This window comes from Helicoverpa armigera, chromosome 14 (assembly GCF_030705265.1).
Source record: "Helicoverpa armigera isolate CAAS_96S chromosome 14, ASM3070526v1, whole genome shotgun sequence".
Classification (NCBI taxonomy): Eukaryota; Metazoa; Arthropoda; class Insecta; order Lepidoptera; family Noctuidae; genus Helicoverpa; species Helicoverpa armigera.
In genome coordinates this window covers 4,069,322-4,094,373 of record NC_087133.1, presented here as the reverse complement: position 1 = coordinate 4,094,373, position 25,052 = coordinate 4,069,322, and the positions used below count along the sequence as shown (strand labels likewise).

The 25,052-nt window shown below is 35.7% G+C and overlaps 1 long non-coding RNA gene across 1 annotated transcript in view; it reads right to left on the bottom strand.

Moving 5' to 3' along the window:
- The window catches only part of LOC126053839 (uncharacterized), a 73,585-nt gene that overhangs the window by 20,819 nt on the left and 27,714 nt on the right, over positions 1–25,052 (bottom strand). The window contains exon 2 of the long non-coding RNA XR_007510501.2: positions 3,032–3,134. This is a non-coding gene — a long non-coding RNA (uncharacterized LOC126053839). The remainder of the gene's footprint in view (positions 1–3,031; positions 3,135–25,052) is intronic.

The following is a 25,052-nucleotide window of genomic DNA, read 5'->3' as shown; positions in this document are numbered from 1 at the left end:
AACCACATAGCAGGCAGGCATAGGCAAGCCCCGGTGCAATCAGTCTTATTCCACGCGGACGCGCCGCGATTAGTCAACGCCTGGTGCAGAGACAACCGTTCCCTTTCCCCCCAACCTCCTCTCGGGACGCGAAAATCGATTGTCGGTAATCGATTTCGGTTTGGGCGTGTATCGATTGTTTTGATGTTTTAATGAATAAGTTTTGTTTTATTTATTTTGTTGTATGTCGTCGTTCATAAATTGAAACATTCAAATGGTTGGGATAAATGGAGTCCGGCACGCAAAAATGTGAGTTCAGGAACTTTATGATGAACGAACACAAATATAATTATGAATGAAGAGATAATTATTTGAAAATATTGTGTATACCCACTTATGCATTACAACAGTTATCAAAAAAATCCATAGCCAGCACTCCAAAGTCTTCCGTCTCAACTCTAAGGCGTACTGACAGCTAAGTGTACACTATTAGGGACCAACCACCGCGCAGCTCAGGTCACGTCAACCATAGCTATAACCTAAACGTTCCTCGCATAAGAAAGGGGTAAACAGCATCATCGCAGTCGTGCCCAATCAAGGGCTGGCCAGCCTTTAGATAGCTCTTCGGCAAATTACTGTTGTTGAGCCAACGTCCCCGTCATTACGTGAGGTGAGGCTTATGAAGTATCAAAATGCTTGGGCGTGTGTTTCGATGGAAATTATGTGTTTTTGTTTAGCGAAAATTAAGATGTTGATCGATTATTTTGACTGGAAATTTTGTCTGAGATAAATAGTGTCCCAAAGTATTATTAGCATCAGTCTCTTAAAATATTGAATGAATGAATCTTCAGAGCATTTATGAATATATCTATTGATCACAGAAAAACAAAACCTTTCCATGTACTTATACAGAAATGTTTTACACATTGCAAGCTTCACTTAAGTCTTATCGTATGTATTCTTAAGTAAAAAAGCGGGTGTATTACCTATCCATATCTCGATCGCATTTCCCGTAAACAACTTAACACGCCACATTATCTATCCACGAGCCTTCCTTTATCAGAATTCATTACCTATATATTATTCACGTGGCCGTCTGTTATCGCGACTTTTCTCACTGCGGCATTATAATGAAGAGTTTAAATTTAGGAGTAATGGTTGACCAATAAGATAAAAGCGAGAGGGCTGCGCTTGCAAAAGTAATCAGGCACGTCATCGAACTTTAAGACTCTAGACACAAAGACGACAATGGAGTGTCTCAGGTGAACTTTATCTTGGTATTTCGGTAATGACGGACGCTTGGACGGCCGCATACAAAGCAGTCGGCTACCAGAATAAAGTTATCTCGCGATACATCCCCGTATTAATGGGCAACTCGTTACTTGGGTATTGAGACGTTTCGGATCACTAAACCTGATGATTTTAAGGCATCGAACTTTTGAAAAAATCAACATGGCCGTACATTTTGTTTTACAGGTTGGTGTTTCGCGTTTAAAGGGTGTGCCAAAATAATGGTTGGATTTAATCAAGATTGTTTCGAATGGTTCGGTAATAAAATTAGCTGACGCTGACGCTGCTTGGTAGTAAGTTTTATGAGTGTTGGTATTGGAATTCTGTAAAAGAAATATGCATAAAAAAATAAATACGGTTAATAAATCACGGATTCCTTTTTCAGGTTCAATAACAGGTTCATATCTTTGAACTGACGGTTCCTTAAATTCCTCGTTCCTACGTATACACAAACACTTTTTGCCTTTTTCAGATAATTTTATCCTATGTTTATTTTAGTAAACAAGGCAAGCGAACGTTTCAATGAATATCTTTATTGTATCGGAGCGTTTAGTTTGGTCACCATAATGGAGCGCACAATAGTTGGGCTCGCAATCACCGCGATCTCTATCGGGCACCCATGACCGCGGCCAATGTCTGCGGTCCCGGACTATAATTTGCCAGTTTTCGCCGCCTAGCTGCCTGTAATTTTATAACAACGTCGAACAACTTGAAGACTTCATTTTGTTATTTTAAACTTTACCTTTTTTGCTGCAGATAGGCCCGTAATCATTGGCTTTCGGTTACGTAACGATGGAGAAAGTCCGCCATAATGCCACAGGGACGAACATCATTTTATCATACAAATGAGTAAGCATCGTCGCTTATTGAGATGCAAAGTGACCGTTGTTTTGTCCAAGAATAACACATTAGGAATATAAGTTAATGAGTCAATGTGACTCGTTGTTTACACACGTATAGTCTCGCCTCATAGAAAACTAATCTGGTAACCAAATGTTCATTCAAATGCTAAGGACTCACGGACGTATTGCGCAGTTCTATTGGAAAAAATCACTATGGGCGAGCGTTAAAATGTGCAAAGCACAAGACGACGTATTTAAATGAGGCATGTGCCATAAACATCAAAGAAATGTCACATAAATCATAAAAGGTTTTGGAGACAATGGCTCCTGGCGTCTCCAGTAGTCCCTTAATAGGATTTCGTGAAATCAGGTCAGGATAACATGTGCTTCTAGTTCATTGTTCCGTATTGTGCAATCTTCCGGGTTCTGCGGCGCTATTGTCGGCTATCGGCATGCAAATTTTTTGTTTCTGTTTCAAAAGTGTCTTCACTTTTAGATTTTTGCTTTGTTCTGTTTTTGTAATTTTCTTTTGAATATCGCAAAACTTCACATTGTTCTCTATCTTTGTTGCGTAACAGCCCAAAAATCTTGCCAACGTGTAGCATAGTTCACAGATATTCGGGTTGCATGTCTGATATCTATTTATATTGTAGTGCCTAGATCCAAAGAACAGGCAATTTTAGGCACTTATATGATAATATCACGTGTTTCGCAGGTTCAGTGAAGTCGCATTACCATTTCTATAACGTACGTACACGCAAGGAGCGCGACTCGAATTCGTGGGAAGTCTAAGGCGTCGGACAAAACAAATCACCGTGTCATTCCATCCATTTACTTGCAAATTTCGTGCAAAAGTATCGAAAAAACCCCAAGATAAAGGTACAAAAGTGTTCTATTCTAGTCGCCAAATGAATAATTACCTTTCACGTCTCTCCTTTCAATCTGCGCTCGTCGATCGATCAGCGTCGAGGAACTCTTTCAGTGGCATCACCCTTGCCGCGCCTCAGGTAAGGCGCAATTAATCTGAAACATCCCAAATCAGTATTACATTAAAAACTAAATAAAAAGCCCGCAGCCTGCCGTTTTTTCGCTGCGCGTTTTCTTTTCCATTCAGATTTTTTTGACAGGACGAAAAATGAGACTCATTTATTTGACTCGTACACAATGTAGGACTGTTTGAGTACGAGTATTTGCTATAAATACGCATTTTTCTCTACATCTCCTTCCTCCGTGGGGTGAGCATTAGCCTCGGATGCGAAGGGAGTCTCACGTGCTCCCTTTGTTCGATTTCGAGATTTTAGGGGAGTGCTGATGCTTGTATTCTCATGGAATCCATCAAAATAATCGCATACTCATGTATAATGGATTCGTGGTGTCAACAAAGTTTCTCATGATTAACTGCCTTCGTATTGGAAAGATTTGATATATTGGTTGCTTATGCGTATCAAGGACAAAAATGATAATTTACAAGGAGTCTTCAAAACCTTCGAACTCCATAACAAAGTATTAAAATATTCAGAAGTTTTTTTGTGTCGGTATTTAGCTACTGGAAAATGTAAATACCATCTGAAATTGATGTGTACTTATATAATAATAAACGCGGCAACTGTACAGTCGTGACCTGCCTCTCAATTACTCAAACATCAAGACAACTAATCAGGAAGCAGTCTTTAATTTCAACTGCCTTTAATTGAAACGGCGTCGAACCCCAGACCGTAGCATACTAGTACACGCGTGCTTCAACGCGCTCTCATTAGCACACACATAAAAGGCAATTGTTTCTTTATACTTTTTTAAACGCTGCCTTTTGTTTTTGTGAACGGCGTGCACTGGCAATGTCATATTTTTGACGTTTTAACATTTGTTAAATGCTAATAGTTTTTCTAAGCTCAATTTTAAGGTTCTTGTGCGTTCAATTACGTCGGTCAGCCGAAACATTGGCTCATTGTGTGACAAATTAGGGAACATAAATAGTGTTTTGTCTTTGCCCATTCAGTTATAATTAGGTAGCACAATTTGCTCTGTTGAATCGGTAATGAGACGGTTGTGCGCGAGACTTGTGGACAATAAGCGGTAAATCAATTATACAATGCGTTTCACTGATTTTTACGTCTTTGTTTTTCGTTATGAATATGTAACGTTTGGGAGGCTAATGAGTTTCGAGATGATGCTCATATTGAGTAAGTATTTCAGCTATTTTATCATTTTAAGCATGTTTTCCATTTTCATGCCTATTTCATTGTTTACGAACTTTTCAGCATTTTTTGGCAATAGTCGTAATTGATTTTGAAACGTCTAATAAAAGACGAACATTAAACATTGCACTTACAAATGGTTAAATTCAATTTTCAAAATTCTTATCGAAACTCAAGTAATCAATCAAGAACAAAATAAGTTCGAACAAACCACTCGGCGATTTGTCCAAATGAAAAATTAATTTTGCCGATGATTAATATAATGGCTTACAATAAAACGTAATTGCTGTTTGGAAGTTTTTACATCTTCCTCTTGTCTAAATTAATTTGTTTCAACAGAACGGTTGCAGAATTTAATGTTGTTTAACAGCCTGTAAAAATACCGACGAAAATTATTTTTAGAATTCAAATTCGACCTTCAATTCAAATTATCTTCGTTTTATTACAGTAGCGGTTTATTGTGTTTTTCATCGTTTTATGCAATTGTATACCTGAATGAAATGAGCAGTACTTTTAACGTTTTGAATATTATTTTCTCCCACTGGTAGTCCTTTATCTGACCAAAAAGGTTAGAACAAATACTCGTGAATCGGTACTTTACAATTAATTAACGAGTGCGCTTTCTATACGGAAGAGTCAAATACCTCCCCTTGATAAATCGGATCCCACAGACCTCGGAATTCATTCAATTCCAGGCATAAACTAGAAGACACCTCCCATTGAGGCCTGAACCAAAACAATCAGGTGACACAATGAAATATGACATTTCGTAAAACAATGAGCGGGATCTCGCTATAATAATAGGATGAAATATCTGTGGTAACAATTTATATTCTAACGCTGGATTCAACTTGACAATTTATTAATCAAACCGATTACCTCCCCTGCAAAACCGGGGCCTATTGTGAAAATATTGTCGCCCAAACAATCCTATGAATAATTAAGGATTTAAATTTTAACACAACAAAGGCATAAAACAATACACGCCCTTCAAAGTGGACAAAGGCATTTCTGCGAGTGGCATTTTAGATGCCCCTCGTAAAAATTTTAATGTGTGGGGTGGTCAGTTGATTGTTTGCCACTAACTATATGTTGGCACGTTGTTAGTTAACACATTCTTTCTGCATGCCTACACTCTACACGCGTTTATGCTACGAAGCCCAAGATATTTCGAAAATGTTTTGAAGTAAGAGGCGTAAACTTTATAGACAAACTTTGGTTCAAGCTCTTTGGGCTTTTCGTGTTGTCAATTTCAGGCATTGGTAGAATTTAAGTTAGAAATATAAAAAAAAGAAATACTGTCAAAATAAATTATTGCAATAACAATTTTGACCCAAATATTTATTAACAAAATTTCAATTAGGTAAAAAAAAAAAACATTTGTTCACCTACACTACACATAATATTCATTATTACATAACCTAATTAATAACAAAAATGTTAGATTAATCCAGGAATCAATTAAGGCCGCCATCGGTTCGGTATACGTCTCCGACACATGTCGGTCCCCACTTCCCTCGCTTTTTCCATAACGACCTGTGAGCCCCTCCCTTCTTTAGAGAGAAAAGCATAATCCATCACTGTACGTCACCCCTATTTTGGTACTAGCTGTTTCACCCGCACGCGTGGTACGAAAGTATGTCTTTCCTTGTTTCACCCGCTAGGGGTAGTTTCTCTCAGTCGCCGCTTGACGGGTGATCATTTTTCTTGTGGCGCGTTCAATCATCGCGTCACTATCGCCTTCCCTTTCGTCCGAGGGCATGTTGTATCCCCCTCTCGCTCGCACGGGCCCTTCCTGTCTTTCTGTGTGTCCCTTATTTTCTGTTAGCGGTGCGTGTTCGCGGACCAAATATGGCGTCTTTGTGTTTGATTTTGACGTTTTAATTTTTGTTAATAAAGCAGTCGGCTTTTTAATTACTTTCTGCTATTGTATATTTTTTGTTAGCATAGCTGTAGAAGAAGGGTAGGTAAGCAAAACATCTAGATTTTTTTATGGCTTTCTTTAGTTTATATTTCAGACAGGAATGTATTAGTTTTATTAAAATATAAAAGCTTTGAATATTTAATGTAATAACATCAATGATTCATAGATAACATCGTTGTTGATATAACACATGTTTAATTAATTTCGCTATTAATTTATATGGCATAGAAGCTTAATGTTAAGATTCAGATTACTGAGCATTAATCCAGCAGTCATAGGTACTCGGTGTAGAAACGTATGCAAATGTACTGAATGTGTTTAATGCTTGTAGAACATGCAAGGAAATGAGACAAATTTTCATATCATTTTCAAATTTTAATCATGGGCTTTTATAAACTTAGTAAGAGGGTAAGAGCAAACATATTCGACACTGATGATTATTATTGTTGTTGCTATGATGTATTTAAAATACCTAATGGCGTCCAGGGCCGATTTAATGTTATAATTCCTAATACAATGTTATTATCCAGCTACGCAAGACATTCTTAGGTATATAGGTACTACACAAGCATTTGCGCAGACGCAGGTGCATTCTTCATTCCTTGACTCTCATAGCCCGATGATGGGACGGCGATCCGACGCGACCGGAGATAGATCATAAACAATAATAATTCAGTATATGAACCTATGTAAAAAAGCCGAATAGATCACGTTACATTTAGGTAGGTACTTTCATTTAAAATATTAAATGATTCCTTTACTAACTGTAAATAAATTAATGCGAGTAAATTTTTATTATAGGTAGTCTTCTAAAAACTATAAAAAGGAAGCTTTCTTCAATTATTTTGCCAACCAACAAAAAATATAACACATTTGACGTCCTCCTATTTTACGTATACTGTACTAAGTGCATGACGCTCCACTGTCCGCTCCCGGGACCGCCCGGGAACACCGTAGATTGACTTGTCAGAATATTTGAATTTTAATCCCGGCCAAACGTTACATAAACACCACCGTTTATTTATTCATGAGCCTATCACTGCACTGGATATGTGTTGTCAAGTGAATAGAGAATTTTGGGAAGGATTGATTCTTTAAGAATATTTTTTTGAAATTTAAAACACCTTAAACTATCTTCACAAGGCTTTCCCTAATGCGACAGCAAGAACTTAACACTATTTAATAACTACATTATTTACAAACATGATATGTTATCAATTGCAATTACAGTTACAACTTGTGGAATACCGTCGTCAAAGATAATACCTTAATATTTTCAGAATTTTACAGAAGACATAAATGAAAAAAAATATATAGATTTTATCGAACATAATATAGTTTAAAATGAAGCAAATAATCTTAAAGAACAAGCAATATTATTTACTCAAAGCAATATATCATTCACAGGTCCCCCACATTTCAACGCGCGCTTACGTTAAGGGATGCAGCATTTTAGCGGCCCGATGTACCGCGTACGAAGTTCAATAGTTTATTAGTAAATTGGTAAGTATTATTTCTTTACTTTGTCTTTTATACATTTTTCTAAAATAATATTATCCTGCTAAAATCATAAATGTAAAAGTTTGTGAGAATGTATGGATGTTTGTTATTCTTTCACGAAAAACGGCTGGACAAATTTGATTGAAATTGGGTATGTAGATAGGTGTTGCCTTGGATTAACACATAGGCTACTTTTTATCAAGAGGAAGCTAGTATGTAATAAAAATAAATACTTATGTTAAAGTTTGCTCGTCAAGAAAAGAACATCATGTAGGTATGTTATGAAAAATTTTTTTTTTCTCAAGTGGTTCCTATATATTTATTATGTTTTTGGTTTTAAAATAAAAGGTTACACGAGCGTGCTGATTGCAAAATTCGCCTCTAGCCCCGGGTGAGGCGCGATGCGTGCAACTTCGGCGCGAGACAATTGGTATGTTCCTTTTAACACCCCTAAAAGGTGATTTTTTTTCTTTATTTAATTTTAGGCATTGATACTGTTCAGTGTTTTTTGCTTTTTATAATTAGGTACACAACATCAAAGAATTACAAAAATGGAAATGCTCGTAGTATAGTAACACTTTTATAATGCCTTTAATATTGTTGATTAAATATTATATTTAAACTATTTATATAAGTTTATTTAATTTTTAATCAATTAATGTAAACAGCAGTTAAGCTGTAAAAAAAATATACATTTATTTACATATAAAAAAGGAAACATCAAAACTGTGTATCAGAATTAAATAATTACAATTTACAAGAAGTTGGTGGTTTTTCGATAATCATTTTATAAACTCCTAATATAATAAAATATAAGAGAGCGGAAATTTTAAACTAAATTATTACTGTTCATTGTGCTTAGCCCCAATTCATGGCTTTATGTATGTAGTATAACACCAGATGAATGGTAATTATCTTATCGAAAACTATTACATTAGGCTACCTACGCTCCTAATAAAATTTATTATTCAATAAATCCAATTCATTATTACAGTTCATAAATACAAGTCACTATACATCCACAGATAATGTTAATAACAAAATACCAATAAGTCACCGTCAACCCTATTAGTATTTTAACATTATAATTATTCCGATCAGAATTTTATTAATGGGTCCAAGTGGAACATACCTCAGGCCTTACGAGTCAAGAAACCTTTAGGCAGTAAACGATTTGATGGCTTTTTAATAAGTTGCCTTACGCGGCTGCCATGAAATTAAATTGAATGGCCATAACGGATCGTACGGGCCAGCCAGGAAGGCAAGACTAGTGTTAATTATACGATTTTATGTAAAATTAATGAAGTTGTTTGCAATATCGGATTTTAATTGCTACTGTTAGTAGGAAACTCCTGTTTTGGGACATTTTTAATGAATGCTTAAAGTTTGGCTTTAATCATTATTATCATCGTTTTATATTTCTGCTCGCTAAGGAAAGGAAGAACCAAGCCGTTGAACAGTATAATAGCCGACTATTATCCTTAAATCAAACTTGATAGCAGATCTAAAAATATATCAGATTTTTCTTTTATCTAAAGCCTCCTTGTCTTAAAGGTCGCTCGATCTTTTATCTTAGTGAAAATAAAAGCAAAATTGTTTCTCACTCCGCAGTATCTATAGAGGACACCTATTTATTTCTTTATGTAAATACAACTCCGCGTCTCGCTGTGAACTTTTGAAAATGGAGTACATTTTTATCATTTGTTTTGTTCTTTTATTCTGATAGCCAGTTGTTTTTCTTATTGTAATTAGATACGGAGAGAGCCACAAAGGTAGGCCGCTAATCCAATTTTTTGTTTTTGTTTTGACGCGTACAGGGAAAAGATAGTGGCATCCATTAGTGCTACAAGCCTGAGTAAAGAGCCAACACCAGTTGTCGGGGAGTATCCTACATAATATAAATATTCAATAGGGGTTTGAATATGTTAATACAACGTCTCCTCATTGGGTTGTAGATTGCGTCGTCGTTTTTATCTTATACGACATTTAACTCCGGTAATTCAATTTACTTTATTTGCATAATGTCGCTTGCTTTCTAAAGTAGGTGAGTATGGAAATCTCACTGAATGGGAACGCGATTCGTTTGTCCTTTGAAGTGTATAAATAGATTATTTATGTTGATTTTACGTTTGATAAAGTAGTATTTTAATTGAGTTCATATGTACTAAGAGGAACGATCTTCGAATAGAATTGATTACAATAAGTTTATAGTGATAATTTACGCTTGTTTCAACCTACGCTATCATTGTTAACATCAACCGAATCAAAAAGGTTTCATCACGCTATTACGTATAGGCGAATGGAGATATCTAGAATTAATCGGGCTCTGAAGGCATACAAAGCCGTGAAATATTGCTCGCTCGTTGTTCACAATGGCTACGTCTTCATCACGACCCTATTGTTTTTTTTCTTTGGGCACCACACGCGGGATTGTTTTCTGTTACAGCTATGGAGTTGGGAAACGTGTTTTGCTGTCTCTGTGCCCATTTGTCAGGGACTAGGCATCGACGGCTTAGCTCGCCGAGATAAAAATATCTTCGTACTTAAATATAAGAATCTTACATACTTGTTAATATTATTTATGGACGGTGACCCGCCGATAGTGGCCTGAGGTGTGGGGGATATGAACCGTGATTTATCGTATCACTGTACTTTGACTTGTGAGTTTGTTTGTACCTATCAATATTTGCTACTTACTTTTTTAAAGTAGCGACGAGACAATAAATAATAAAACTTAATCTTATATTCAAACTAAACATTACATAGTAGGCAGCTACTACACAAAACGTACCGACCCACCGTGTTTTTTTAAATAAAAAACCGTATGATTCTCTATCAAGCGGCCCCTAAAAATTGTCACACAAAAACTTGATTAATCAAAACGAATCAATCAGTCACGCTTCCATCAAATCCAACATATGGGAAAGCGATATTAAGTTTTTACTTATAGGTACCTGTACACAAAACCACAATAGAACGAAGCTCTTCATTCCCCGTTATCAATCTACCATGATGCCATCTGTGACGCCGCCATTACTCAATTTCCTTTCCCGCCAAAAAGGAACGCGTAAAAAGAATTCAAAGAAAGAATTCAAACAACCGTTGAGAAACATGGAATAGAGACGCGACGCTTCACTGTCGTGGGTTTGATGTTACCATTTGATTTATGGCTGAATAAATAAGTATTGGAATATGATTTTGAACGAGTCTAGGCTTGGTTCCTTGAGTTTTCTATAAGCTTGGATTTTACGAAGAAATGAGGTATGAGCTACTTCTCGAATGGATTTATCGATTTAGATCTGTCGAGGTATATAGCGGAAAAAATTGAAGGTAAAAACCTTGTATGGACTGACTAATACTTACATTATAACTTTACTTCTAGAATTGAATAAATGCGATGTTAAAAACAGTTGCCTAATATGGTTGCAAACACCACTGACATAAACAAAACGGCTTGTCGAAAACAGATAGATTCTTATCAGATTTGCATATAAATTTTCGGTTTCTAAGCGGAATGTGGCGGTGCACCCACACAGAACCGAATTTGGACTCTTGCACTGTGTGTTGGTACCACTGAATGATAATTTAAATTCATTCTCTCCGCCGCCCGCGCCATCATTTGGACAAATGCTGCGTCATTTGTCTAAGGGACTGCACCGAAGTACGGGGCGGGGAAAACAAAACACTAAACCAAGGAAAATCAACCTTGTACCCTCACTACTAATGTAAGTTTTCCAATAACACCTACCGATCAGATTCCAAAATCTTCTGTTGATGTAAAGTTACGCAAAATTGATATTTACGTGCAAAAATATAGAGTTCATTCGGGTCCGAGCCACGAAAATCTCATTTTGTAAGCTTCCGAAAACATTTTCACAATGAAAAATGAAACTTATAAAGAATGTTCGTCGGTTGATTTTTGATCAGCAAACTTTGCTTTCAATGGGTATTGAATTAAAACTTACCGTATTTGTGCTACGTTACTAATTAATTTAATTATTTATCTCATTGTGCGCATGTTTATTCAATACACATAATTTTAATGAATAGGTGCTTATATACGGAGCTTCTGTAGCTTATCATCGGTAACTACATAAAGTATTATATGACATAACAATATTATTGTTAAAAACAGTTTATTGTGTACAAATTACTTTCAAGGATTGTGAGAATACATTCATCAATATGAATTGGTGATTGGTTATTTGCGTATTAGATAATTTAATGTTTGAAATACTTATTCTACTAAAAATATAAGTAATACTTAAGGGCTGTTTAAGAAAATTCTTAGGTACTTATAAACGTTGCTTAAGCATGTCTTCACCAACATTTAACACTACTTAAGACTTTAAGTAGTGATTAGTTAAAATGTTGCTTAAAAGGTGATTAGAGATTTTATAAGTAAGGGGGCATATCTTTTGCATTTTTTTTATTCTAAAATTCTTCTTGCTGGACTTGTAAATTTTCAGCAATACAAAAGTAATCATAAAGTTTGAACCCATTTTTACTAACCTCGTTCATTAGAAGCGTTGTCTTTGTGATTTTCAGTCTATTAAGATTATATTTGTAAAGGTAATTCCTAATAAAGTTTATATAAATAATCATTACTATCGATTGTTTCATCTTTCTCATTGTCGTGGCTCACGATTGGTTCGATCGTGATCGAAGTTCTTGGTAACGTCCTGATTCCAAATATAAAGAATTCTTCGAAGTATCGTTCTGGAGACCAATGAAAGATTAGGAATCATTAGTCCTTTTTAACCTCCTCTATGTAAAGACCCATCTCATTTAGGGCATCAAAATCAATCAAAACCGTTCCCGCTTTCATATCCCCTAGTATAATAATTCCTATTACTTTGAGCTGTAAACGCCACGAGAAGGAAATGAAAGGCATCAATTTCCTCGGAAAACCTTAATGTAGTACATACAGGCAATCATGTAAAAAGTATATACATATAAGTACATTACGGAGGCTCATTTGTATCGGGTAGGCAGTCAGTGTAAAATAATCGTATACCGTAAATGTTATATTAATGATCGTCCATTTGTCGGAGTGAAATAAATTTGATGAAATTAAAAGGAAAAAAAATCAGTATGAATAATTGGCGTTCGCTTGTTGTGTGTCCGCCTTCTGTTATTAAATTCCACGTAGGTTTTATGTGAAATGTAGAAAGAATTGTTCCGTACAAGTTGGTCGTATATTAGCAAGTTTTCTGTGACGGTGTTTTATTAATTCGTTACATATTGCTATTATTTAAACTACTCTTTAAAACGTGGAAAAAGTTTGCTGAAAAATGGCAAACTTGAAATAAGAATTTCATGTGTCGCAGAACACGTCATTATGGTATGGTGATAGATGGAATTGACTGAATAAAAATACTTAGTAGTTAAGTATTTCTTACTTAGAAGAATCCTTAAATGCTTCAAATGATGACGAGACGGGACCCAAATGTTACGAAGATCTAATTCGGCGAATTTGATTTTTATCTCGACTTTTTTGATCCACCAACCCTACAGTCCCGAAAGCAATCTAGTTGGGCCCAGGATTACTCGTTTCTTTTTTTTTATTTTATCTAATTGTGCCCGCGGTATGCCCCAGAGATGGGGCGATGTGTCGCGGAGTATCTACTCTGCTGCCCTGCGCGGAAACCAATTTCAAAAGACCCAGAAACAGTACAGAGTCGGATGGATTTGTGATTTTTTTTAAAGTGTAAACTTAGGTTATTGGAATTAAGGGTCCTCTATACCTGATACATAAAGTTGCAGATAGAAATTGAATTATTTGCAATGCGTTAGAGAAGGTGAAGTTAGTATAATTGGCTTCTTTTTTTTGGAAAACAAAGTTTGTCACAGTTATTCAATGCTCTAGAACTTGTTTGAACATTAATTTAAGGGGTCTTTGTAAAACTACAACGCTGGAATTTATTTTCATCAGAAATATTTGAGATATCGATCATAAACTAAACCTTCGACCCTTTACAAGCACGTAAAATACATATTAACATACAGATGTATATCAGAAATCGTAGGGTAAATATTGTTGGGAAAGGATACCGTACTCCGGCCCTGTCGAGAGTGGCGCCCCCTTCAGCCCGCGAGTGACACTGACGGATCGCGGGACATTAGTCATAGTCGAGACCTCCCGCCCTCCCCTCCCTGGCCCCTCACAACCCCCGCACATACCCTGTTTATTTACTTTTTGTAACGCTATTGATGTTTAATTATAGAGCACCCTAATGTATCTCGCCTAATTTTGACGCGTAATGTTTTGCTTGTAATATTTCATTGCATCACGAATATATTTTGTTAGTACTTCTATGTCGTTTGTTGAGTGCTATTTCGAAGCGATTTTCTGTCTGCAGTCGATATTTCTTCGGCGAATATAGGAGCATAAGTATAGCAAGATCGTAGTCAAAGTTTGTATTTTAAATACATTTGAGATTCGCGTTCATTTCTTTTACCTTTGCAATATCTACTAAGTTGACCTAGCCCTAGTACAAAAACCATCAAAAATCTATACTTACCTATCTGTTGAGCTAACCAGTTCCAGAACAGTTACCTCTCAAGATCCACCCTTTCGGATGTTAAAGAATTTAGGGCAATTTTACGATTATATTTACATCATAAATGCTTCCCAACCTCCATTCTCCCTATATGTGTCACATCATTAAATTCAGCTAAATCCATGGAAAGCATCTTCTGGTCCCTCCACTCCCTGGCACTCGAACCAAAATCCATTTCAAGAAAGACTAGACACAAATAAAACGCCAAGAACTACATTCAAAGTGTTACAAGTAAAACAAGAGAAACATAGTAATGGCATGATAGTCATACTACGTTAGTTGTTCATTAATACACGAACAGCTGTGTCATTTCAGCTTTCAACGCGTTTTGTTTTGTGGCAAGACTTAGGTATCTTATTCACGCGTAGACCTTATGTCATAAATTGTGGGACGTACTTAGTATTTATATGAGTGGGCTGTTATAGCTGGGAATGATGATTAGAATAGCTGGGCTGTTTTTCTTCTATTTTGTGAGATCCTACATATCTCTACGATTTGACAATTAATATCAATTTATGAAGATCTCTAGATATCCATTATTGTTACACTACTAGTGTTTAGAATAAAGGAATTAGAATAAGTTTTACAAGTCTTGAGAAAAAAATACTGACTATAACAGTATATTTTTCGTGTATTGGTAGGTACACTATAATTTTGCCATTATTACTACTTTGTGCACTAAGTTATTTGTTGGAAACCTTTCAAAACGCCCTCTTTTCAACACCTCACAATGATCATCACCCAAATGAGATACAACTTCACTCTAAAACAAACGCTCATCAAAAACAGTAGCATCATTAAACAAATCGAATTATCCATCAATCAGGTTGTCATCATTGAAGATATCTTTACCTGAACGAACCCCTCGTCTTATCACACAGCGCCATGATAAATGACTCGCGCCTATCTGTTAATTAAGATTTTAGCAGCTCACGTGTAGACGGATGCTGGTAATTTAACTTAGAATTTGTTTGGAGTGAGGTGGATGACGAAAAATATTGATTTTAGATTGTGATTGTTGGTGATAGTGTGGAAATGTTTCGTCGTTTGTAAATAGTAAGATATCTTACACAGGTAAATCCTATATTGAGATACCTATGTTTCAGAAATTATATCTTTTCAAAGATAAAACCTAAATGGGTATCTACACTAATATAGAAATCGACGATAGAAATCTGTTTCGGATTATGATTATGGTTACAAATCCACAATCACCTAAAGACACATCATCTACATAGATAGTGTATAACAGAAACTCACATAACATTATTTTCAAAAGTCAAACACTAAAAAAAATACTGCAAAGTGCAAAGTGTATCAAGACTTACTAAAGATAGTTCGCTGATCGCCGATAGAGGGCGGGTCGAACTCCCATTTGTCAGCGAGAGGCTCATTAGGGTCGAATCTGGCCAAATCTCCGGGGATTAAGGACCTCAGGACGACCCTAGTCGTCACAAGTGTACACTAATGGATATTGAAGGAAAAATCTTAGGTTCAGACTTGAATTTACGTCACGTGTGATAGGCATTTGATTGATTGAAGGGACAACAGTATTTCGGCATTGTGCTGACTGATATTCTACCAGTTTCAGATTCAATCTAATACAGCACAACATACGAGTATCTTTATTGTTCAATGTGTATTTTTAAGAACTAGCTTTCCTCCATGAAATCTTTTAATTTTTACGTCTAGCTCTTTCTTTACGTAACTTCTATTTTTTCTCCAGTTCTGCAACAGTATCATGCCTACATAATTATTTCTGTTTTGGTCATGAAACGTACACATTGTCAGCTCCGTCTCATAAGGGCTTGAGCTATCATTACACAAGCACAAAAAACGAGGTCCCCAGAAAACAAAACGCTAGTTAACTCAATTATAATTGACTTTATGTACGATGTAAATCTGTGTACAGCGATTATAAAAACATTACACGATAGATATAAACTTATCGCGACCGCCAATCACAAACGAGAACTCGAAATAAATCGATGTTACATCCAATCATTACTCTACGTCAGGATCGACTCAATTAAAATATCGTTAATGTGTTTAAACTAAACAAAAATCAACCCTATACTGTGAACTTTACAGTTGCTTTTTATGTGCGTAATATTTTTACCTTGCAATGGTCATTATGGTAAATGTAGTATAGTATAAAACCACGAAATCGGCGTGTCGGAATCGGAATAAAGGTAAAATAAACAGTCGGTAAAGCAACGCTGGACATGAGGTAGTATGTTTTGAATAATAAAAGCGGTCATTATAAAAATATCAACTTGTAAAGATCTTTGGACGATATTTTGTAGAAATAGGTTTAATGGTAATGGCGGTACATAGTTCAGAGACGACAAATGAGAACCGTTATTTTGAAATCACTATTTGGATATGAATTATTTATGAAGTAAGTAAGTAGAGTAGTTACGTGATACGTTGAAATAGCTGACTTTTAAAATCCTTTGAAGATGGTTCTGACACACAAAAACATATCTTTTTCTCACTTACATCAAAAACATCTACATATTTAATAGCTTTAAGTAAACACTCTTACCTCCTTGGCTAGGTACATGAACACCTACATAGATCATTGAGACTACTACTATTAGCTTTAGCAACTTTATTTTGCAATCCTACAATTAAAGCTCCATGGATTTCATGTCTAATATTATTTCAAGTATATTTTTTACATGCTCAAAATCCATAATACCTATACCTTTATATTTTTATCCGGTACTCTATCATCATCCTCATCATCCTCCGAGCCTTTTCCCAATCATGTTGGGGTCGGCTTCCAGTCTAACCGGATTCAGCTGAGTACCAGTGCTTTACAAGAAGCGACTGCCTATCTGACCTCCTCAACCCAGTAACCCGGGCAACCCGATACCCCTTAGACTGGTGTCACACTTACTGGCTTCTGACACCAGTCATCATCATATCCGGTACTCTATCATATTATAATAATTACGACATTACCCAACTAGAGTGATTGCTATGAAATACAGATATGTCTCTGATATTTATCAACTGAAGTATACTGTAATTTCCAAATACTTACTTGGATAATTGCTGGAAACAGATATGTCGTAAAATAATGTAATTTGATACATATACTAAGCTATTTTTGGTAATCTGTTCTAAAAGTAAAGTAAAATGTAAAGAAACTGTTAGGTAATTTCAATTCCAAAGTCAGTTTGATAAAGAAACGAAGCAAACTTGGATTAGAAAACTCTAGTAGCACTATTGTTGCCTTTTATAGAAATTAAACAACATTTTAAGATTTACGCCCTGTACAAGTAAATTATTTCCCCACCTATATTCTGGCACAGCATCGTCGATCATCTCTGAAAATACCCAAAACATCTGACAATCTACATGAGTACTTTTTAAAAGAAAATATTTACAGTCTCCAGCGGTGTTATCCTCGTGTACGAACGATAAATTACTTGTAATTTTGATACCTGAGCTCAGTGAAAAAACACGAGACATAGACGTCTTGGTGCGTCGCAAATTACGGTCATCATCTTCTCATCAGCAGCGTGGGTACGCGTTGATGTATAGCCCTGGCTGGAGGGTACGGGAACCCATAGAGCTGGGAAATGGAGGCGCCAAATTCATTTTTGGAACGTTTTTCTTGTTTTCGTTGTATAAGGTTTCGGAATTGCGCAATAGGTGTACTAAAGAGACTAGTTGATAAGGTTTTGATGCAGTTTAACGTGTCAAAACTCTTTAATTTTCTAGATACCTTGAGTTGAAGCTTTAGCTGACCAATTAAATACAGCTTTTGGTAATAATTACGACTATAATGTAAATCAATTATGATTTAATTATTTTGTTGAGAAATTCTACCCTCAAAGAGATCTGAATGGTCTGACACGATATGTCTTCGCTTTACTTAGAGGACCCTTCGCAAAGTCATATCTAGTCACTTCCATACTCTGTGATGTAAATATGAGCACTTCAACGTCAGAGAGAGTTGGCTTAAAGAGTAAATGGGCGTTCAGCGTTAGGTTTTAAACTCCACTAAAGTTGGTGCCTCACAAGAAACAAATTACAAGGAAACGAAATCACCGCGGTAATATCCCGTTACATTACATTATGTTGCGTGTATTGCCACCTGTGAATATTGCCTATGCAAAAAGAGGGTACATTATTTTGCAAAATAATCGATAAGTATAGAGGCTGTGGTGCAAATAAAATCAAGTGAATAAATACTTTTATTTTACTATACATTACATAACATATTTTTTGGAAAACATTTGGAAAGCTTAACTTTAACCATTATAAAGCTACATCAGACTTTGAATGTTTTGTAGACATAAGATACTTTCTTAACGAATTAAAAATAGCTTTCTAATTTCCATGCGATCGGGAGCGCAATTATTAATGGCTGCAATCAATCTGCATTCCTTTTTATTAACAATTTGCATTACTTTCCGTTTATTTCTTTCTAAAGCAGACCCTGAAAATGATTTTCTTTCTAAGTGTACTTGACGAGTGAGGACGATTTTTTCATGATGAATATTTTATAATTAAAAGTGTGTTTATTTCAAAATCCTTTTGAAACATGTAGGAATTACTTATATGTTTTCCGATTTCCTTTATTTTGTTTATTTGCTTAAGTTTCAGCCAATCATGTAATTGCTTTCGTTTTAAATATATTTATCCTTCCTTTCCCGCCATTTTGTCTTAGTAGTTCAAACGTATTTACCATTCAACTGATGCAAGATAAACAAAATTAGAAATCACGCTCAAGATCAGACACTGCGCATCCTAAAACCATAGCTAAACCAGCTTCCAAATGCCATCATACTTAGCCCATTTATTCAAAACAGAAAGGCAGACAAGCATTACAATATAATATTTCAACTGAAGGTATTAGAAAGGTAGTAGTGAGCGTACGACGGGTACTAATGTCTGCGTATGCGTGGCCAATTGGAATGGCGGTGGAACAATTGCTAGAACGGTTTGAGGTAGCCATGGGTGCTTGATTCGATGTGGGAAACTTCCTTATTTAAAATTTTGAAATTAGAACATGTTGGTCTGCTGTTTGAAATTAAAATGACAAATTAGGAACTATGCCAATTAAACAGGTCAGAGGTAGCACGTTGCGTAGGAGTTGCAAATATTCTTTGACGATACTTAGAAGTCTATGAATAAAGGCTATCTCTACGATGATCTAGATGTGTACCAAGTTTCGGTCTATTGAAGAAGCCTTTAGGAATAGGTAGAATATATGCTATTACTATCTCAATATCTACCATGCCTAGATTTAATGTATGAATCGTTGAATGGTAAAAAATGTCCAGATATCCAAAGCAGATAATCGTAAATAATTAGGCATGAAATTGAATTCCTTACCCCGCGGCACTTAGGAAAGCAAATTCACGCTCCGACCGGGAAAGGGCATAAATTTTCCTATTTTTTCAACGTCCACCCACACCTAATAGTTTTTACGCATCAAGCGGTAGTCGTGTAAAAACGTAAATTACCAAAACGGATCGCCGGTAAAAAAGTGGGCTGGCCGTCAGATCATTAGTGAGAGCCAATGGTCGTTACCTAAAAGTCATTAGCGTCAACTTTTACCGTAATTTGAGGTTGTATACCAACCTACATAAGCGTACTATGTGATGCATTTTCATTATAATAATTTATGTAAAAGAACCAATTTTGTGTTATTAGTTACGACTTTCGATGATGACTTGATGAGGTGAACCTGATTGCGAAATTGTACCGAACGTGTTTTGTGACTTTCGATAGAGCTATTTGCATATTTTGTCCTCTTTTGCTCATCGAATTATATTGAACGTAGTTAGGGTTTACAGGTAATATCTTAATTTACTTGACGCTTTTAGCCTTATTTTATATGATGGATGCTATTTTGCTCCTGATCAGGTTCACCCAGTGACTTAATTATCTTACCGTTGCCACGTGTTCTTGTCTACGTTTCAGCCATTTGTTATCTTAGATAACCAGCAACAGAATTTATTAGGTAAAAATCACTTATTTATAATCAGAATGCTGGAATGGAACGTTTGGCGTTGCCTATTTAATTTGTCTTAAAGACTGAAGCGTTTTCCTCGAACTGCATAGTCACAAAAACCAATCGATCGTGCCAAACCATCGGACCGTGGACAATAACAAAAACCTAGATACTCCATTGTTTTACGAATCAATCAAAACAAAAACTGGGCGTTCGTTTCCATCAATTTGTCGCCCAACTTTTACAATGGCATAAGTTTTTGCACGAGCCAGTGCAGTCGATTGTTCTAATTGCGCGGTTCCATTACAATAATGTCTTATAATCACAGGGCTATTTGTAAACGCCGCGTCGAGCTGCAATGAGGTGTGGAAACGGACCGTTTTGCGGTGTGCGCTTTCAGTGGAGCGGGTAGGGTACAAGTTGTAAGCGTATACAAACTATGTTGCATGTAGACAAAGCGGTAGCGATGTTTGTATGTAACTGTCTTTCTGGGTCAATAATTGTATGTGAGTTTGTTATATCACTACGGTTACATGGTTCTGTTAAATCATTTAAACGAAAGTCATTGCTTTAATGGCTATGAGGCAAGAAAATACACACGTTATCACGTTATCAGGAAGTGTAAAATGCTCTATCTCGTTGGTTTCGGTATTATTTAGAAAATTCATAATAATCTAAGAAGTTAGTTTTAATTGCGCTTTCTTCCAAAAAGAACTTCTTCAACTCTCTCTCTAAATACTCTATAATATAGCTCATTCGTCCGTAACCTTAACTCGCTTAGCTTTCATAACTTGTACCACACTAGTTCTCTGCATTACTGTAACATTGTCGGTCGCTGATGGCCAGTAGCCGTGCGGTTTAGAAATCGATTCAGCTATTCATTAATTTAATACATTTCCTGTTAGTGAGCTTTGTAATTGATATCTAGTTTAATAACGAACAATAATGCTTAACGTACCACAAATTTTGAAATACTATTTTATTTGTAGCAGGACTTCCTCAATGGTACATAATGTTTTAAGTGGACAACTGTTACCGCTTTATGATTAATCACGAAGTAGCTGATAGGAATCATTATTAGCTGCCAATAATATGAAAGCTTTAAGCATGCAATGTAGACTTAAACTTACAGACTTAAGTCCTAAATACCATCTGAATCCGCTTCCTTATTCCCAAATTTGATATCTGCGAAAGAATTTCCATCAAACATTTTAAAGTACTGTAATTTATCATACAAACACCAAATGCTAAAAAACACATGAGCTTGAAGTGTGACCTGAAATGGTGTCGGGTGTTCACAGTGAGACGTTCACTCGTCACATATAATAATTAGTTACAAAGACAAACGGGTCACGAGTAGGGTTGGCGCAAAACAAGGGAAGTTTAATAATTTCTTCCGGATATGTGATCATTAAAAAAGAGGAATATAGTTATAAGTGAATATTTTTATACACTTTTATGAGAAGATAACGTTTTTTTTTATATATTTTCATTGAAGAAGAAAATATTTCTTGCATTCCAACATCTGGATGGAAAGCGTAATTGATGTAAAACAAACTCTTGCTGTACATGAGGGACTTCAATCCATATCCTATTCTTTAAAATTCCCAGCCCTAGTGTCAGGTTTTAATTGATATATTTTAGCAATATAAGAAGCATTTTGTAATTATTCAACTCTATTAATTACCAGCCACACACAAGTGTAAGGAAAAGTTTTACCGGAACTACATAGCAATCATCATCAGCCTTTTTATCGTCCTACTGCTGGGTTCAGGCCTCCTCTCACACAGAGAAAGATTGAGCGTTAATCATTATTGCATACATAGCAAATAAAACCAAAACTGCAATGATCATTAATAAAGCAACTGCAACCAAAGAACTGCATGCCAAATATGAAACAATACGCCATTATTCATTTAAACATCTTGATGCTAAATGCAAATTCTTGACGCGTTAATCTTGCACCTTTTATGTTAATTGAAGACATGTAGAGGGGGCTTCCCCTCGAGAGACAGCCTAGGCTAGTGATTAAACTTTGAATAAAGACAACAATGACAGAATAGAAACTATTTTGAATACGTGTGGCAGTGAAAAATGATGATCTATGGGAGGATGATGGAAAGTTGCAAAGGATGTCGATGTAGAAGGTTCTGGGAATGGTTTGCTTTGTATTGAAGGGATGAGGTTTAAGCTTATTGATTTCTTTTCCGAATAAAATAACAATGTTACAATGACTTTAAAGTTAAAATAAATATTTTCAGTGAGGAGAGTAAAACTAGAAGTTAAGGTTGACTTACTTAGATCGTTTAGTTAAGAGACTATTCTCCCAAAATTTTATATAGCCAGATATTCCACAAAATTTTTACCACTAAATAAGTATTTGCCTTTACTAAACAGCCCTCAGAACAACCCTAAGAGTTAAGCATAGCAAGTGACGTCACTAACGAGTCGACAGTACTCGGACGTTAGCAAGAGGCGGGCTGACCCGAAATTCCACTTAGCAATGCACAGAGAGAAACTTGCAATATAGGTATATGTAGAAACATAGAAGTGGTGCTGAATAGACTCGTGATATTGTAGGAATATAAGCAAATACCAGTAAAACGTAGCATCTTCTATTTTGTAGGGATATTTTCCCACTTCGGTCTATCGAAAATAAATAAATATCTTGACACAATTAGGGTCTGATATACGCAACTACCATCATTTTAGTAAGCTGCAAATCAGACTTGAAAACTCAACCTTAATAAAAATAACAACTGATGTCAAAAGTACCCACCCAAAACAAAAATGTGAAAGACTGCCAAGTTCGATAATATGGGAACGCTTCGCCTATAAAAGAAGTGAGATCTGAATAAGTACCAAGTTCCATACACATACCTCAGTTAAAAATAGTTACTTTTTAATGATGCTACTTGGCAAGTTTTCACACACCTTGTTATAAACCTACTAAATGCAATGAATCAAGTATTTAATTTTCTATTAAAACTTGCCAAGTAACATCATTAAAAAGTAACTATTTTTAATTGAGGTATGTGTATGGAACTTGGTACTTATTTAGATCTCACTTTTTTTATAGGCGAAGCGTTCCCATATTATCGAACTTGGCAGTCTTTCACATTTTTGTTTTGGGTGGGATTTCATTTATTTTTGTAAGGTTGTTTATTTTATTTTTTTTCATATGACTAAGTTAGTAGTAACTGACTGACATGACATGTTATCATATATTATGTTTGTGGATCAAAGTTACACATTCGTTATTTTCGAAAGTGACTCACACTTGACCGTTTTTAGATTTTTACTTTACTTTGACTAAATACAAACCTTTGTAACGAATTTCAGATCGGTACGACCATTCGAAGATATATTATATAAATATTGATAAAAGTTCGTTTTAGTTCCTTAGGGGTATAAAACACCTTCATTATTTTAAAACCGACTCACACTTGACCATTTTCAGATTTTTCCCTTTACCTTGACATAAAGACCTACCTCCATGCCAAATTTCAAGTCAATACGACCATTGGAAGTGGTCTAGGTTTTTGATGAGTGAGTCAGTCAGTCAGTCAGTCAGTCAGTCAGTGAGTGTATAGTAAAAATAGCGATTTTCTGACGTCAATATCTCAAGACCTACAATAGGTATATTAATGAAATTTTGTATTTTAGATAAGTGAGGGGGTCTCAACAGATACTTGAAATTTGATAAGCGTAAATAAAATAGATTTTGAGTTATAGGGTGTTCGAATTTGGCCCGAAATGGTTCGTGTAATATAACCCACGGCCGGTGTGTCGCTTTTTTTGCTCGAACTTGGCGGATACACTGCCGTGTGTCTAGATTTAAGTAAACAGAAGATTTGATCTCCAAAAGGAAAAAAAAATATATGAAAATCCTAAAGTTCTCGATCCAGTCTCCCATTATTTCAGTGAGCCAGCGCTAACGATTTGAAAGTGCACAGCCGTTATCCAAATGAGGAACAACCCGAAAATCCACTTAGCTGAAGGAAAACTTGGAAAAGGGTTGCAAGGGTTGCACGTAAGAGCTTAAAACAAGGGGTGTTTATTAAATTATTTTGTCGCACATAGGGATTTCATCAGAGCCGCTGATAATTATTTAGGACCGGTATTAATGGTTACCCGTTAATATATGTGGCATGCTTTTTTTCTTTCTGAATTCTTTCAAGAAATAACTTATTGCTGCTTATATTCCTTCACTGTTTACTAATAACGGGTCATTTGTTTCATTTATCCAATGGTCAGTTCCAAATAGATGTACAATATCTACTTCAACTACATTTCTCACATGTAAGGTAAACTCAGCGCAAATATGACCAACGTTTAAACACGACATTTTCTAGCTACCAAACCTACCCACAGGATCTAAGTGGATTCCTCAGCGTCTAATTAGATCCAACGAGAACACGTTCCAACCGTTGTTCCTTGTATAATGACTTGTTATTAAAACTTTATATTTGTGTCAGGTGCCTTAACAGAGTGCTAAGTTGTCTGCCAAATGACACTTGTTTTGAATTAAGGGAGACTTCATCAAGACTTGCATAGCGAGAGCTGTTTGTGAAATAATTTCCGTTTTAGTTTCATACAGTAGTTCTATAGTTTCTGTCATCCGTATGTATGACTATTAAAGATGTACTGAAGTTGCGCCGTAAAATTATCTATTACTTTATCCCTCGGATCACAATCATAGACGGTTTTTTGGCTTTTGATATGTAGCAGCATACGAACGGGCTTCACTAACTTTTAAATATTTAGCAGATTTTATTTACC